Source organism: Biomphalaria glabrata, chromosome 4, assembly GCF_947242115.1.
Source record: "Biomphalaria glabrata chromosome 4, xgBioGlab47.1, whole genome shotgun sequence".
Lineage (NCBI taxonomy): Eukaryota > Metazoa > Mollusca > Gastropoda > Planorbidae > Biomphalaria > Biomphalaria glabrata.
In genome coordinates, this window is record NC_074714.1 from 9,741,559 (window position 1) to 9,755,475 (window position 13,917).

At 35.8% G+C, this 13,917-nt stretch overlaps 1 protein-coding gene across 4 annotated transcripts in view; it reads right to left on the reverse strand.

Annotated features, from left to right (window-relative positions):
• The window catches only part of LOC106075360 (uncharacterized), a 70,392-nt gene extending 61,099 nt beyond the window's left edge, over positions 1 to 9,293 (reverse strand). The window contains exon 1 of one of the 4 annotated variants that reach the window (XM_056026017.1): positions 9,215 to 9,293. The gene's annotated coding sequence lies outside the window, so the exon portion shown is untranslated. Of the gene's footprint in view, positions 1 to 8,621; positions 9,081 to 9,214 lie in introns of those variants that run through there. The other 3 variants (XM_056026020.1, XM_056026016.1, XM_056026018.1) reach the window with 3 other exon arrangements.
• Positions 9,294 to 13,917: the final 4,624 nt, after the last annotated feature.

The window sequence follows — 13,917 nt, forward strand, 5'->3', positions numbered from 1 at the left end:
TCACACATTTCAAAAGCTACTTATACATTTCAAAACCTACTCACACATTTCAAAACCTACTCATACATTTCAAAACCTGCTCACACATTTCAAAAGCTACTTATACATTTCAAAACCTACTCACACATTTCAAAAGCTACTTATACATTTCAAAACCTACTCATACATTTCAAAACCTACTCCTACATTTCAAAACCTGCTCATACATTTCAAAAGCTACCTATACATTTCAAAACCTACTCCTACATTTCAAAACCTACTCATACATTTCAAAACCTACTCCTACATTTCAAAACCTACTCATACATTTCAAAACCTACTCCAACATTTCAAAACCTGCTCATACATTTCAAAACCTACTCCTACATTTCAAAACCTACTCACACATTTCAAAACCTACTCCTACATTTCAAAACCTACTCACACATTTCAAAACCTACTCATACATTTCAAAACCTACTCATACATTTCAAAACCTACTCATACATTTCAAAACCTACTCATACATTTCAAAAGCTACTCATACATTTCAAAACCTACTCATACATTTCAAAACCTGCTCATACATTTCAAAAGCTACTCATACATTTCAAAACCTACTCCTACATTTCAAAACCTGCTCATACATTTCAAAACCTACTCATACATTTCAAAACCTGCTCATACATTTCAAAACCTACTCCTACATTTCAAAACCTGCTCATACATTTCAAAAGCTACCTATACATTTCAAAACCTACTCATACATTTCAAAACCTGCTCATACATTTCAAAACCTACTCATACATTTCAATCAAAACCTACTCATACATTTCAAAACCTACTCATACATTTCAAAACCTGCTCATACATTTCAAAACCTGCTCATACATTTCAAAAGCTACCAATACATTTCAAAACCTACTCCTACATTTCAAAACCTATTCGTCTAGAAATGATCGTAACGCTAAAACAAAAGTCGTTGTCATAGTGTCCTAGTCTGATTCAATCTTTCAACATTACTTTTGACTAAAAAAGAAATCTGAATCAAGAGAACTCAAAGACACCAAATTTCACCTCAGGTATAGATCTAGTACATTACTAAGATTCCCTAATAATACTACTTTTTTATAATTAAGGAATCCTAGTCCGGTGCTTAATACAGTTTTCAAAAGCTAAGCAGGATTTTCCCAGGACTGACATGATTGTGTTTGAACAATTAGAATTACGTGAAGTTAGAAAATGAAACGACAGTTAAAAGTTTCTTCCTGGTACAAATCACTTTAACGTTATCTGTGTTATATAGAAGCAGACGTCATGGTTGAAATCACGGATTTAAATGATTGCCTTTTATGTTAAACATATCTGTGTTTCAGTGCGGCTATTCTGCTGCCCATCTTCTCTTACGTTTAAAACTGTAGGACTAAACAAATCGGCTAGGTTACTTTTTCAAAGCAAACTGTGTACGGGCCTGCTAGTCTGCTTCTATAGTATTCGTTTTTGAGCTAATGTAGAGAGATGATATCAAAGAGAGAAAAGAAAGAAAAACACAACAAGACTCTCAATGTTTGTATGCTGTCCTCCAGGTTTTCCTTAACAAACGCTTGAATAATTAGGACAAAAAAAAAACAAACATCCGAGATATAGATCTGATACTTTCTGACATGACGGAGAAGACTCCCAACAAAATCGAAGAATAATGGAAGACCCCCGTCCTAAATCTATCGACTGTTTCATCAAATACGTCTCTAAAACGAATTTTCTAGAAATTGGACAGTTTATTTATATTTTTGTGGCGAAAAAAACAACTAGCTAATTGGCCACACAGGGAAAACCTGGTTTCATCGTTAAAATATTTCAAAATATAATCATCTTAAAATTAAATTTGTCTTCCGTCTTTTCATTTTGAACACGATTTCAGCGAGAACTCTGGCATTCGGCTCAAAAGTTTCTTTGTATTCAGTGACAGAGATGAAAACATAAACCATCATGAACATTTCGCGCAGACCGGTTTATGTAGAACTCATGAGCTGGACTGTTAGTAAGTAATGTTTGTGCTAAAATCACTGAAAGGACTCTTTTGCAATAATGAAGTATTATAAGAAATAAATGGAATGATTAATTATAGACCACCATCAGCTTCATTAAAGGTGGAAATTATTGTAATGCTAAAATAAAAAATAAAAAACTTTTGTTTTGTTACTTGTATATTATTTAGTTGATAAAAGTGCTCGGTCAAAATTATTGACATTGATTAATTAATATACCAATCTTTGTATTTTCTCACGTTTTTCTTATATAAAAACTTTTTTTTTTAAATATGTCGCACCCCTTCCCAACATTTCTCCATATTGTTTACTCTTCTTTGTCTATGTTACTGTCCTATTTGTCAAATAATGTCAACTGGATCTCGAACTCTAAACAAAGAGACCACAACAACTAATCATGATTAGGATTTCCACACGTTATGTGACAGAAATGCATATTTCTAAAAGCTTGCATATTTCTAAAAGCTTGCCAAAGGTTAGAGCAGTCGAAATAAAGAGCCAACCACACAGAAATTGACACTCGTCCAATGTTAGACTCCAGTAAGAATCAATATCACAGAACTGATTTTGATTTCCGTTGTGTTTTGTTTACTGTCCATGTTGTTTAGTTATCACAGCAATAAAAAAATTATCAGATGAACATGTTGATAGCACTTAAACACAGAGAATCTTTATCGAAAGGCAGATTTCGTTATCACTAACCTATATCTAGCGTTAGAGAACCATTATCTATCCTAACATCTGATGAAAAAAAAAAATCCATATATTTTAATGACGTTTTAAAAGTCTACCCCCAAGAGAAGAGAGTTCAAAGAAGTTGTGTTCTAACGGGAAGTAATCCTAGGCTGAGACGCTATCTGAAGGAATGCACTCACTAGCAATGTCTTGAATGTATAAATGGACTTGAGGGGAGAAGTAAATTCTGAGTAAAGTTAAATACTAGTAGACATATACAGAATAATGTAAGAAGTGTGTATGAAGACATCAATCAAGTTTGACTAATCTTTATGAAACTTGGCACGGGTAGGCATGATTCTTAGAGCATTTCCCTTCCCCCACAATGGCTGACTGGTAGTTTAGTATGTGTCGTCCCCAATTGACCCCCTTTTGTAGACGGTCGTTGACGTGTAGCACCAAACTGCTGGCAGAAAACTAAACCGCTACATGCGTATTATATCTTAACTTGTACAACTTGAATACCTTCTTTCGTGAACAAAACTAACTTTAACGTTTTGACTAATTAATTTTAACAAATTTACAATATAAACAAATTCAGATCAAATGAAATCAATGTTGTAGAATTTGGTAGTAATATAAAATGGTGTTCTGAACAAAGTCATGGCATTCACTATAAAAAAAAAAAAGACACTACAAAAACACGTCTTTTCAGTCGGGCGATTCATCATTCACACTGCATAGGTAACCTCTTCCCACCGTCACCATAGAAACACATACACATACACTCCATAACATCCGGTTTCGAGCTCTTCCCGCTGACATCCCATGTCGCCCTATAGATGATTTTTTTTATGTATTTTTTTTTTTTTTTTTGGTAGGATGTCATAATCTTCAAATCTGAAGGAACATTCGAAACAAAACAAAAACTACCCGACACCACAAGGGGAAGATCGATTTCTTTTAACCTTTAGTATAAGTACGGACGACGCTGAGTATTTCTGCTTTCTAATAAAGATAATACATAATAATAAAGCATTGTCTTAGATTCCGAAGATAAAGGATAAGTGCAATTTTTTAAAATGACAACACAAACCCATTTGCGACCTGCATATTTTGCCGCGGCCGATGTAGACAATGCCATTGTCCGCCGTTTGGGGGGGGGGGGGGGTCTAAGTTTCATTTTCGTCGTCTGCTCCATTTGGCAAGAGGGTTGTTTTTTTTTGGGGGGGGGGGGGGCGCTAATATGTTTGGCGCCCAACCTTCGTGACAAAAGAAAAAGGGTCTCACTGTAAGAATTAAAATTCATCCAATGTATATTGGTACATTGTTTCGATGAAATTAAAATTCATCCAATGTATATTGGTACATTGTTTTGATGAAATTAAAATTCATCCAATGTATATTGGTACATTGTTTCGATGAAATTAAAATTCATCCAATGTATATTGGTCCATTGTTTCGATGAAATTAAAATTCATCCAATGTATATTGGTCCATTGTTTCGATGAAATTAAAATTCATCCAATGTATATTGGTCCATTGTTTCGATGAAATTAAAATTCATCCAATGTATATTGGTACATTGTTTCGATGAAATTAAAATTCATCCAATGTATATTGGTCCATTGTTTCGATGAAATTAAAATTCATCCAATGTATATTGGTACATTGTTTCGATGAAATTGTGTGGGTCGTTTCTTTGAGCACCAAACTGTTTGATCAACTTACCGACCCTGATTATTATCTTCCCCTTGTATAAATATATATATATATATATATATTATTATTAACTTCTCCAACTCTTGAGAAATAACTCGAAATCTATTTTTTATTATCAGTACTATGGATAAAAATGTGTCCACTATTAGCAATATTAGCAAGTTAACATTGACAATAGGTAGGACACGGACACGCTAGTAATATTTAGGACACTTGTTATGGACTGTGTGTGTGCGCAAGTTTCTCATGTAACAATGAGTAAGTGGGCGGATGGCTTGGTGGTTGCGTAGGTTGAACGGAGAAACAACGATGTGATCTGTCGTACTTCAGTTAATACATAGAGGTGTCAAGAAGATAACAAACGACAGAAGAACGACAGAAAGGCGTGTATTTTGGTTTACATCTATTCTTATATATATATATAAATATCTTCATGGCTCAAGAGTTTGGACACCAAGTAATGGAAAGATCACTCTTTTAATTCTGCAAGTCGGACGGACTAGAGTTACCCCACGTAATTTTAGAGGAGAAAAAAAAAAGAGGGTGGGGGAGAACAAGTAGTATTCACCCGTCACTAAATAGCAGGGCCGGACTTAACCATTGTGGAGCTCAATGTGAAACGGATTTCGCGGGGCCCAGTTTGGGTAGGGATACGGATAATTAGTGACAATTTAGAGTTTGTATTAGAAAATATATTCGTCTTTCCATTTCATTCATTTTTTACTAGCACAGAATTGCAACACGAGCCTTGCGTATAGCGAAGTCATACAGTATATCATAAGAATTATGTTTCCTACATAGATGACGCTTAATAGCAAGAATTACCAAAATGTTTCAATCTCTATACGAGAATTGTTGACCTCAAGTAATTCTTCCACAATTACGAGTATTGCATAATTCCGTTTTTATTTTATCGCGCGTAGGTTTGGAGTTTTTCATAATGAATGACACCCAAAAGTGACAATTTTTGTCTATATATTGCAGGAGATTTGTATGAGTTTTTAAAAAATTTAAAAAGATTTTAATAATTTCCGGAGATTTCCAGGACTTTTTCGTATATTTTGTAATTTCAGGAGATTTCCAGCAGCTCCAGGTAAATCAGGAGGCCGCGGGAAATCTGTTGTTATAAAATGGTTTCATTTAATAATTTATACACCTACAATTAGCGCTGGTCCTATGAAAGTGCGAGCACGCTGCGGACGCATAGGTTGCAGTGGCCAAAGGCCGGCCCTACAAAATAGCGGCGTATGCTACGCCGCCGGTCGACTAGTTGAGTTATATTTCGTTTAAAAAAAATCACCATCATTTTTTTACTTGTTACTACAGACATGTAAATTGCAATTGAAAGCTGTGTATATCTAATATATAAAGCAGAATGTAAGGTGTATGTATGTATGTAGGGTATGTATGTATGTCCCGAATAGAAATCAAAACAGTTTGACAAAACTTGGCAAAAAAATCATAGCGGAGACCGTAGTGTATGTTTATTGTCCTTCCACTTTAGGGGGACTCTAAAAATAAAATAAAATATCTGAATGTTTCTCTTTTAAAGAGCGAAACTTTTTAACAAATCGGGTAAACCCGTTTTCACGGTATTTATATGATCACGTGAATATGTCGGCTAAACCTATTTTCATACTCTACTTTTATTTTCGTGGCAAAATAAAAATGTCAATGGAACATTCGCCATTTTTTCGACATAGGTCTAAATCCAATCCACTATATCTGTAGTACCCCAAAACTAAGGCCCCCTGGCCGCTAGTAGCATTTGGCTAGTTTACAAATAAACGTTACATTTAGTTTAGTTTTTAAAATGAAAGTGACTAGGCCTATATGTTTAGACAGTTTTACATGTCACTTTATTTTATCTACAATAACTTATTCACGGCCATAGTCTTTTCCCTCGTCACGTGGTTCGAAAGTTTTTGGTCTGCAATGTCACGGCACTAGGTCACATGACTAAGTTATCCAATTTCTGCCCACAATAGAGGGACACGTGGAAGAGTATGGAGTAGTACAGCTTTATCATTTGTAATCTCTAGCGCTGAAAACAAGAAACGTTGAGCTTTTACAGGGAGATGCTTCGGAAATCTGCTGGGCATCACATAGACATCTATGTAGATCACCTTTCAAATGAGCAACACGCGACAGGATCGAAAGGTCAACCCCATGCTGACCTTCCCTGTTAAACAAAGTAGCCTACATGTATCTAATACGGCTACGTCACAGAAACGTTAAGATTAGCAAAGACGCGAACAAATAAAGTGTGATAATAATAATAATATAATCAATAAACATTTTCGAATTATAAAAAAGAAAATGACCTAGTGAGGTTATGGCATAAAACGTCATTATACGTCAGTCGATTTTGCACTTGGGAATACCACTGCAGAATTTGTCCAGGAACTAATTCCGTACAACATAATTGTGTCATTGTGCTATTTAAAGCGTATACTGGTCACGTTTTTTTTCTTTTAAGTACCGGTAGGCACTACGTACGCCTGTAATACGGAGTGCAGAATACGGTAAGGTAGCCAAAAGTATCCACACTTTTTTTTTTTTTACATGAGGACTGGTTTGACACTACGGATCAGAGAATTCTTAAAGAAATTAATGTTGTTATAATTTATACATGTATTATCTTGGTGCTGATTAATTGCATGCACCATAAAAGCAAATAGAAGTCTAACATATGAGATTATTTTTAAAAAAATACTAAATATTAGCTTTTGTTGGTAAAATGTTTTTTTTTTATTTTGAAATTTTATTGGAATTTTTTCTATACATAAACTGCTAGACTTATTTCCTTAGTCCCAAATGTTTGTTTAACCAGTTAATTATTTGAAGTCTAAATAGCAAAGTAAGAAATACACAAACTGATACAAATATTTTAAAATGCTCTCTGTCAAAATGCTGACACTTGTGTTTATTTTCAACTTGCTCAACTAATAAGTAGGTCAATCGTCCAGATTTAACCGAAACACGCCACGTGTTGTCCTGTGTGCTTAAAACATTATGATTTTAATTAAACTTGTTATAACATTTCGATCAATAGCAGGGTTTAATATTTGTATTGGGGGAAATAAACAGGGCCAATACTTGGAACAAAGAATCGGAAAATATGTATCACACACTCTTAACACATTTTACAAGCCAATGAACCCACGTGTAGCTATCGCCTTGTTGTCCCAGCGGTCCAACCAAACTGAAACCTGTTGGATTGTGTGTGGTTGGGGGGGGGGGTTGTATTGATTCTATGGCCACGGCCACAAGAAGTGTGTCGTCTGCTCCCGTCCCTAGATTCTTTACACAACACACACGCAGTTCTACAAACAATTACATAAGCTGTACATGTATGACCTCTCAGAGACGGCAAGAAAAAAAACATAGATTAACATAAAACTAAGGAATAAGTTAAACCTAATGACCATAATTTAGAATAAGATATTTCTAGAAATCATATCTAGGCTATTTAAACCACAAGATTAGTGCAGGCTTGTTTCGACAAGTGAAAGAAGTATTGAGAAATCTATATTAGCTGTAGAGGTAAAGCAATACAGTTTATACAGGAAATGTCATTCAATGTTAGTGCTTTTATATTCTACTTTACTGAGTATTTAATAAAGACCTCGATGCAGCGTAGTTATATGTACCAAACCTGTAATGAATTATTATTCATTGCTAATTTAAAAAAAAAAAACTCAAAATATTTAATAGTAATATACTACATATACATAGATCTATAGAAAATCTACACTATCTTTTAGGCCTAGCCTTAGATATAGACATATAGTATACTAAGTATAGTCTACTCAAGTCTAGTATTATAGATCTATCTGGATATAGTCATGTTTTTGTGGCATAATACAAACAAAAAATGCTAGTAAAATGTGTACATATTTCTAGTATGTAAACGTTTTGATAAATGATAGATCTAGATCTACTATTATTACATGGATTTAGATTTTCAAGATCTAATCTATATAGATCTAGACTAAAATATAACAGATGTCTAGATCTAGTTATTTATATTCATGCAAATACAAAATGCACTTTGATTGTGATAATATCAATATAAACAAAAGAATATTGGATCTAGATTCTAGAATCAATATGATTTAACGTATGAAGATACTCAATTTACAATTGTAACAATAAGCACTAGATCTAGCAGACGATCATAAGAATATGTAATACCTATTTTGATGTACTATATCTATAGTAGTCAAGATTACTAGATCTATATCAGAATCTGTAGGCCTATATCTAGATTAGACCTCTCTAATGGTTTACATTAGCTCCGTGTCAATATGCAAACTTCACTGACCTTAATTAGAACGACGAATGACGACGATAACACATTTATAAGCCAGCACACTGTCCGACCCATACACGATAATGCAAATTGACGAGGAAACGTGTAGTGTGTACGCCAAGCGACACCTCCTCGCCTGTGCAGTACAGCGTGTTTGTCACCGTATCAATGGAAAATTTGCAACATGATCGAGTTTGCTGGTAGAAAATGTACCAAGTATTCAAAAACCGAACAATAGCAGGAAGATAAATAGTGTCGTTTTTTTTTTCCCACCCTCTTAGATCACCGAACGTCACACACACTCGCGATGTCTACGCATTGGCAACACACTCTAATCGTGTGAATGTGTCACAACACGTTGTCTTCTCTAAACGGGGTGGTGGTAGTGGTTGGGGGGGGGTGCCCATGAGACAAACCGTGTGGATAAGAGAGAGAGAGAGAAAATGGAGTTGGATATGCCCACTGGTGTACTCACATGATACAAAGCTCTACAGGTCCTCGGGTTTCGGCAGGACGACACCCCGCACTTGTGCGATGGTTAATGCAAAGGGGGGTGGGGAATGACTGGCGTGTGTCTATGTGTGTGGGAAACGTGGAGTCCACCGCGAGCGTGTGTGACATTGCAAGTTGACAGAAAGATACGGCTAGATAATACCGTCGTGCTGGTCGCGAGCAGGGAAAGAGTGGCGGGGAGGGGGGGGGGATTTGACGAGTTGAGACGGTGAGTAGAGTGGGTGGGAGCACTTCCATCTTAGAAGGTGACAATCTTTAGACTGGGTCTTACTCAGATCGCACTTTTCATTAATTTTTTTTTTGTTAGAGAGTCATATTGGAATATACAGGGTGAGCTTCTACAAAAATCTCACTGACCTAGAAATCTTTTTTTTTTTTAATTATTCTGTTTTGCTAGCGATCTGCTTACTCTGCGTTTAACATGAAAGTTAAAAAAAAATGATTGATAAAGATCTACCTACATTCAGTGCTTAAATGCACTAGTCGGCCTGTTTCAAGTAGGTTTATCATACTCTACATTCAGTGCTTAAATGCACTAGTCGGCCTGTTTCAAGTAGGTTTATCATGTAGCATTTTTAAAGTGGCCATCCGTCCGGCATTGGCCAAGTGTGAAAATGTCAGCTTTCTCTCTGTTTCCATAAACCGAATTCAATGCTATATAACTATATATATATATATGTTCTGGGTTAATGCAATCCTTTTTTTTTAATCTACATTCTTCATGTTCGTATATTCAAGACTATTCAAAAAGAAACCAGAGTTCCGGAAGATCTGTGATTTTCTCTTTTACATGTAGCTAACGCTAAGCGTTTTTTTTTTTCGCTGATCAACTCACATTGACCTAGTGAGACTTTTTTTTCTCTAACAAAGTAGGTTCAGTACAATGTAAGAAAATGTCTTGCGTGGATTTCGACAGACGTGTTTGTCTTATCCCATATGTTTGGGTTTTCCCATATGTTTGTGTTATCCCTTATGTTTGGGTTTTCCCATATGTTGGTGTTATCCTATGTGTTTGTGTTATCCCATATGTTTGTATTATCCCATGTGTTTGTGTCATCCCATATGTTTGTGTTATCCCTTATGTTTGGGTTTTCCCATATGTTTGTGTTATCCTACGTGTTTGTGTTATCCCATATGTTTCTGTTATCCCATGTGTTTGTGTCATCCCGTATGTTTGTGTTATCCCATATGTTTGTGTTATCCTATGTGTTTGTGTTATCCCATATGTTTGTATTATCCCATGTGTTTGTGTCATCCCATATGTTTGTGTTATCCCTTATGTTTGGGTTTTCCCATATGTTTGTGTTATCCTATGTGTTTGTGTTATCCCATATGTTTGTGTTGTCCCATATGTTTGTGTTAACCCATTGCTTCCTGTTAAAGCGAGAATCAACTACAAGGTGGCCACGCTTTGTCATCAGTGAATCTATAATAAATAAAGACATGTCCCTGTACCATAACGATCTGATCACTCCATATGTCCCTCAGAGAGCCTTGCGCTCAATGGACTCAAAGCTTCTACTGGTGCCACGTTTCGCCATCAAAAGCTACGGTCTGCGGGCTTTTTTTTTTTCTGTGCACGGACCAAAGATTTGGACCTCACTCCCCATTGATCTCAGACAGACAACGTGCTACATAACTTTCAAGAAGAACATTAAGACCTACCTGTTTAAAACTTTTTTTTTAGATTAGTTTGCCATTTTAGCTCTTGTGTTTATGTTTGTACTGTTATTACAGCGCCTTGGGCCTACATTTTATTTTATAAAAAATTATTATTATTATTATCGTATCTTATATAATACAGACGTTACTCCAAAAAAAGAAGATGATTACTTCCTACGCGTCATGCATCTGGTCATGCATGTTAACCAATGACTTAAATGTTTGTGTCATGCACTGTTATCCCATATATTTCTGTTCACCCATGTTTTCGCTGATGATGAACTATTGCGAAATATAGCAGTGAAATGGGATACTTGTTATAGTTGTTTTACAGCAGGGTTTCTGTCCAGGGCTTTTGCAAGAGAGGATTTGAGCCTCTCAAGCCCTCACTCAAATGGAGTTTGATGATGATGATGATGATAGTTGTTTTAGTGCATCTGATATTACGACATGTTTCATCAAATAAAATATGAGTCTGAGGCTTGAGTTTGAGGCAAGACGAAAACCTCCACTGTCTCAACAGGGACAGGGCCATTGTGAACTAAGCATGCATATAGATGCGCCATACAAAACAAACAAACAAACAATAAAACAAAATGTAATCCTAGTTTTTAAAGTTTACTCTAGTTTTTTTTTAGCGGCCCCAGAAAGGAGAATAGACGCTATTAGTTTTGTGTGGTCCGTCTATTTAGTATGCATATAAGTGGAATATAATTTAAAACAATTAATAAGTAGTTGTTCATATTATCGCGTGAACTGCAATGCTGCACTATACCAATGGAACACTTAACTAAAGGAAAATAGGAATTTTCTTTTTTTTTACGGAATTTTTTTTTTTTAATATGTTTTGTTTTTACCTTGAGGCTTTGAATAAGAGATTGACCCTTTACAAAACAATTAGATAATTTAGATAATCATTATATGACACCAGTTAGGCCCGGTTCACATCTAACTTCACCTTCACTTTCACCTATCCTTTGGTCTGCTGGACCGCTGGGTCACCAGACAAGGTCTGTCAATCTTCTTTCTCCATTCTTCTCTGTCATTTGCCTTTGATAAAATTTCATTCTGATATTCTTTCTAAAAATATTAAAACCTGCCTTTTTACCTGCCGGGGTGTCTGTCTTTGTAACCTTGTTTTTTTTATTTTCCTCTTTGTCCTCTTTTGGGCATACGGCTATCTAGTAATCCTAGGCTTATATAAAGATTAAGTAAGGCCGCAAGGCGAGGAGCAGCAGCATTCTCTGAAATGTTAATTGAATTAGCTAGTATCCTCGGACACGAAGACCTTTTATGGTGATCATATATAGCGAAAAGTTCATATGTTAAGTTTTAAAGGTCGACACACAACCGATTATTTTGCTAGGGGAAAAAAATCGGAAACAGGAAGTGAGACCAGATTTAGCACCCAAGTCACCAACACTCACCACAAGTTGGAGCTGAAATGGAACCTTCAATTTAATGCAAGAGATACAAAGAGTATTCAACAAGCACTTGGCCACGTGACTCTGAAGGAGTTGATATAAAGCTGGGTTACTAGTGGAACAAGTTGGAAAGAGAAATGTGGAATTGCACCTTTGAAACTCTTTGCGGAAGGTTGAGTCAATATATTTTGGTGAGGGACGCCCGTCAACGGCTGTGAAAGCAACGATGATCCATTCGAAATGTTTCCCGATCACAAACCACCCGTTCCTACATCTGTCCCTTAGTCTTTTGGTCCGCTGGGGCACCACAAGTGATCTGTCGACCGACTATCTCCATTCCTATCATTTGCCAAGATTTTTTTTTTCATTTATAGACCCGTCCATTCTTTGGTGTTGTCATTTTTGGTGGGTTTTTTTTTTTTGAGAGTATTCTAATACAAGCTTTCCTTCGAGGCCTTGTGAAGTAGGTGAAGCAGAGGTCGCTTTTTTTTTTAAGCCAACGTTTAGGAGAAAATAGTGTAGCCACCCCCAGGCCAACCATTTTAACACCACATACTCAACACATCGGGCCCGCCAATGTCATACTATATATTAAAATCAGTACATTTTTGCAACGACCAACAACCTACACTGCAGCGATAAGACATTCGTGTGTGAGTGTGAGGGAGGGGGCTTCATACAGAGTGAAGTCTTTTTGTAATTAAAAAAGTAAAGCATGATATGTGACTCATTATTTGTTTGGAGTTTAGGACACGATTAAATCCGCTGAGTAAACAGTTTCATCCACATGATCCTTTTAAAAACAATCGAGTTCCTTGCCTGGTGTAAGAGATTAAAAGGAAAGACATAGGCAACACTGAGAGATATCTGTTCTGATATACCAGCTAGAGATATCAAACAGACACATGTAACATTTAGTTATTGAAAGAGTGTTGAAATGTGTAAATAGCAAACCAACAGTAAACCAAAATTTAAATTAGCTTCTTTTCTTTAATAAGCCAGTCAATTCGAACAATGCAAAATATTTCATGATTGTTTTCCCAGCTTAATGTGCTGCCCTTTGCACTGATTGTCTAAGAGCTCATCAACTCTATATAACTACCTTCCTTGTATATGTTTTCATAAGCATTGTTGTGTTTTACCTGCATCCATCCATCTATAAAGTACATTTCTTTCAAACAGAAAATTTAAAAAAAAAAATGTCCAGCAAGGCTCGCTTTTACCATTCACAATTAAAACAGACACCAGAAGTTGTCCAGATACTGGACCCAAGTAAAACCCAGTATTTGTCGAACATACTTTTTTAAAGCCTCATCTCATTTACCATTCTCTTCCCCAAATTAAACTCAACACATCCCGCATTCAACTCCTGCCAACAAATCCCAAGTCTCATTGGACAATATCAGACCAGTAGTAGTTTAGTAGTGACTTCAAAAAGAGGAGATGGATACATGTTGTGATAATTGATACCGAGTTACCCAGCCACATACGTACATAGCCTGTATATAAAGGATTGCCTTGGAAAATGCTAACCTATTACGATGATGTTAATGAAAGTAAGCCATCATTTCATTTTTTC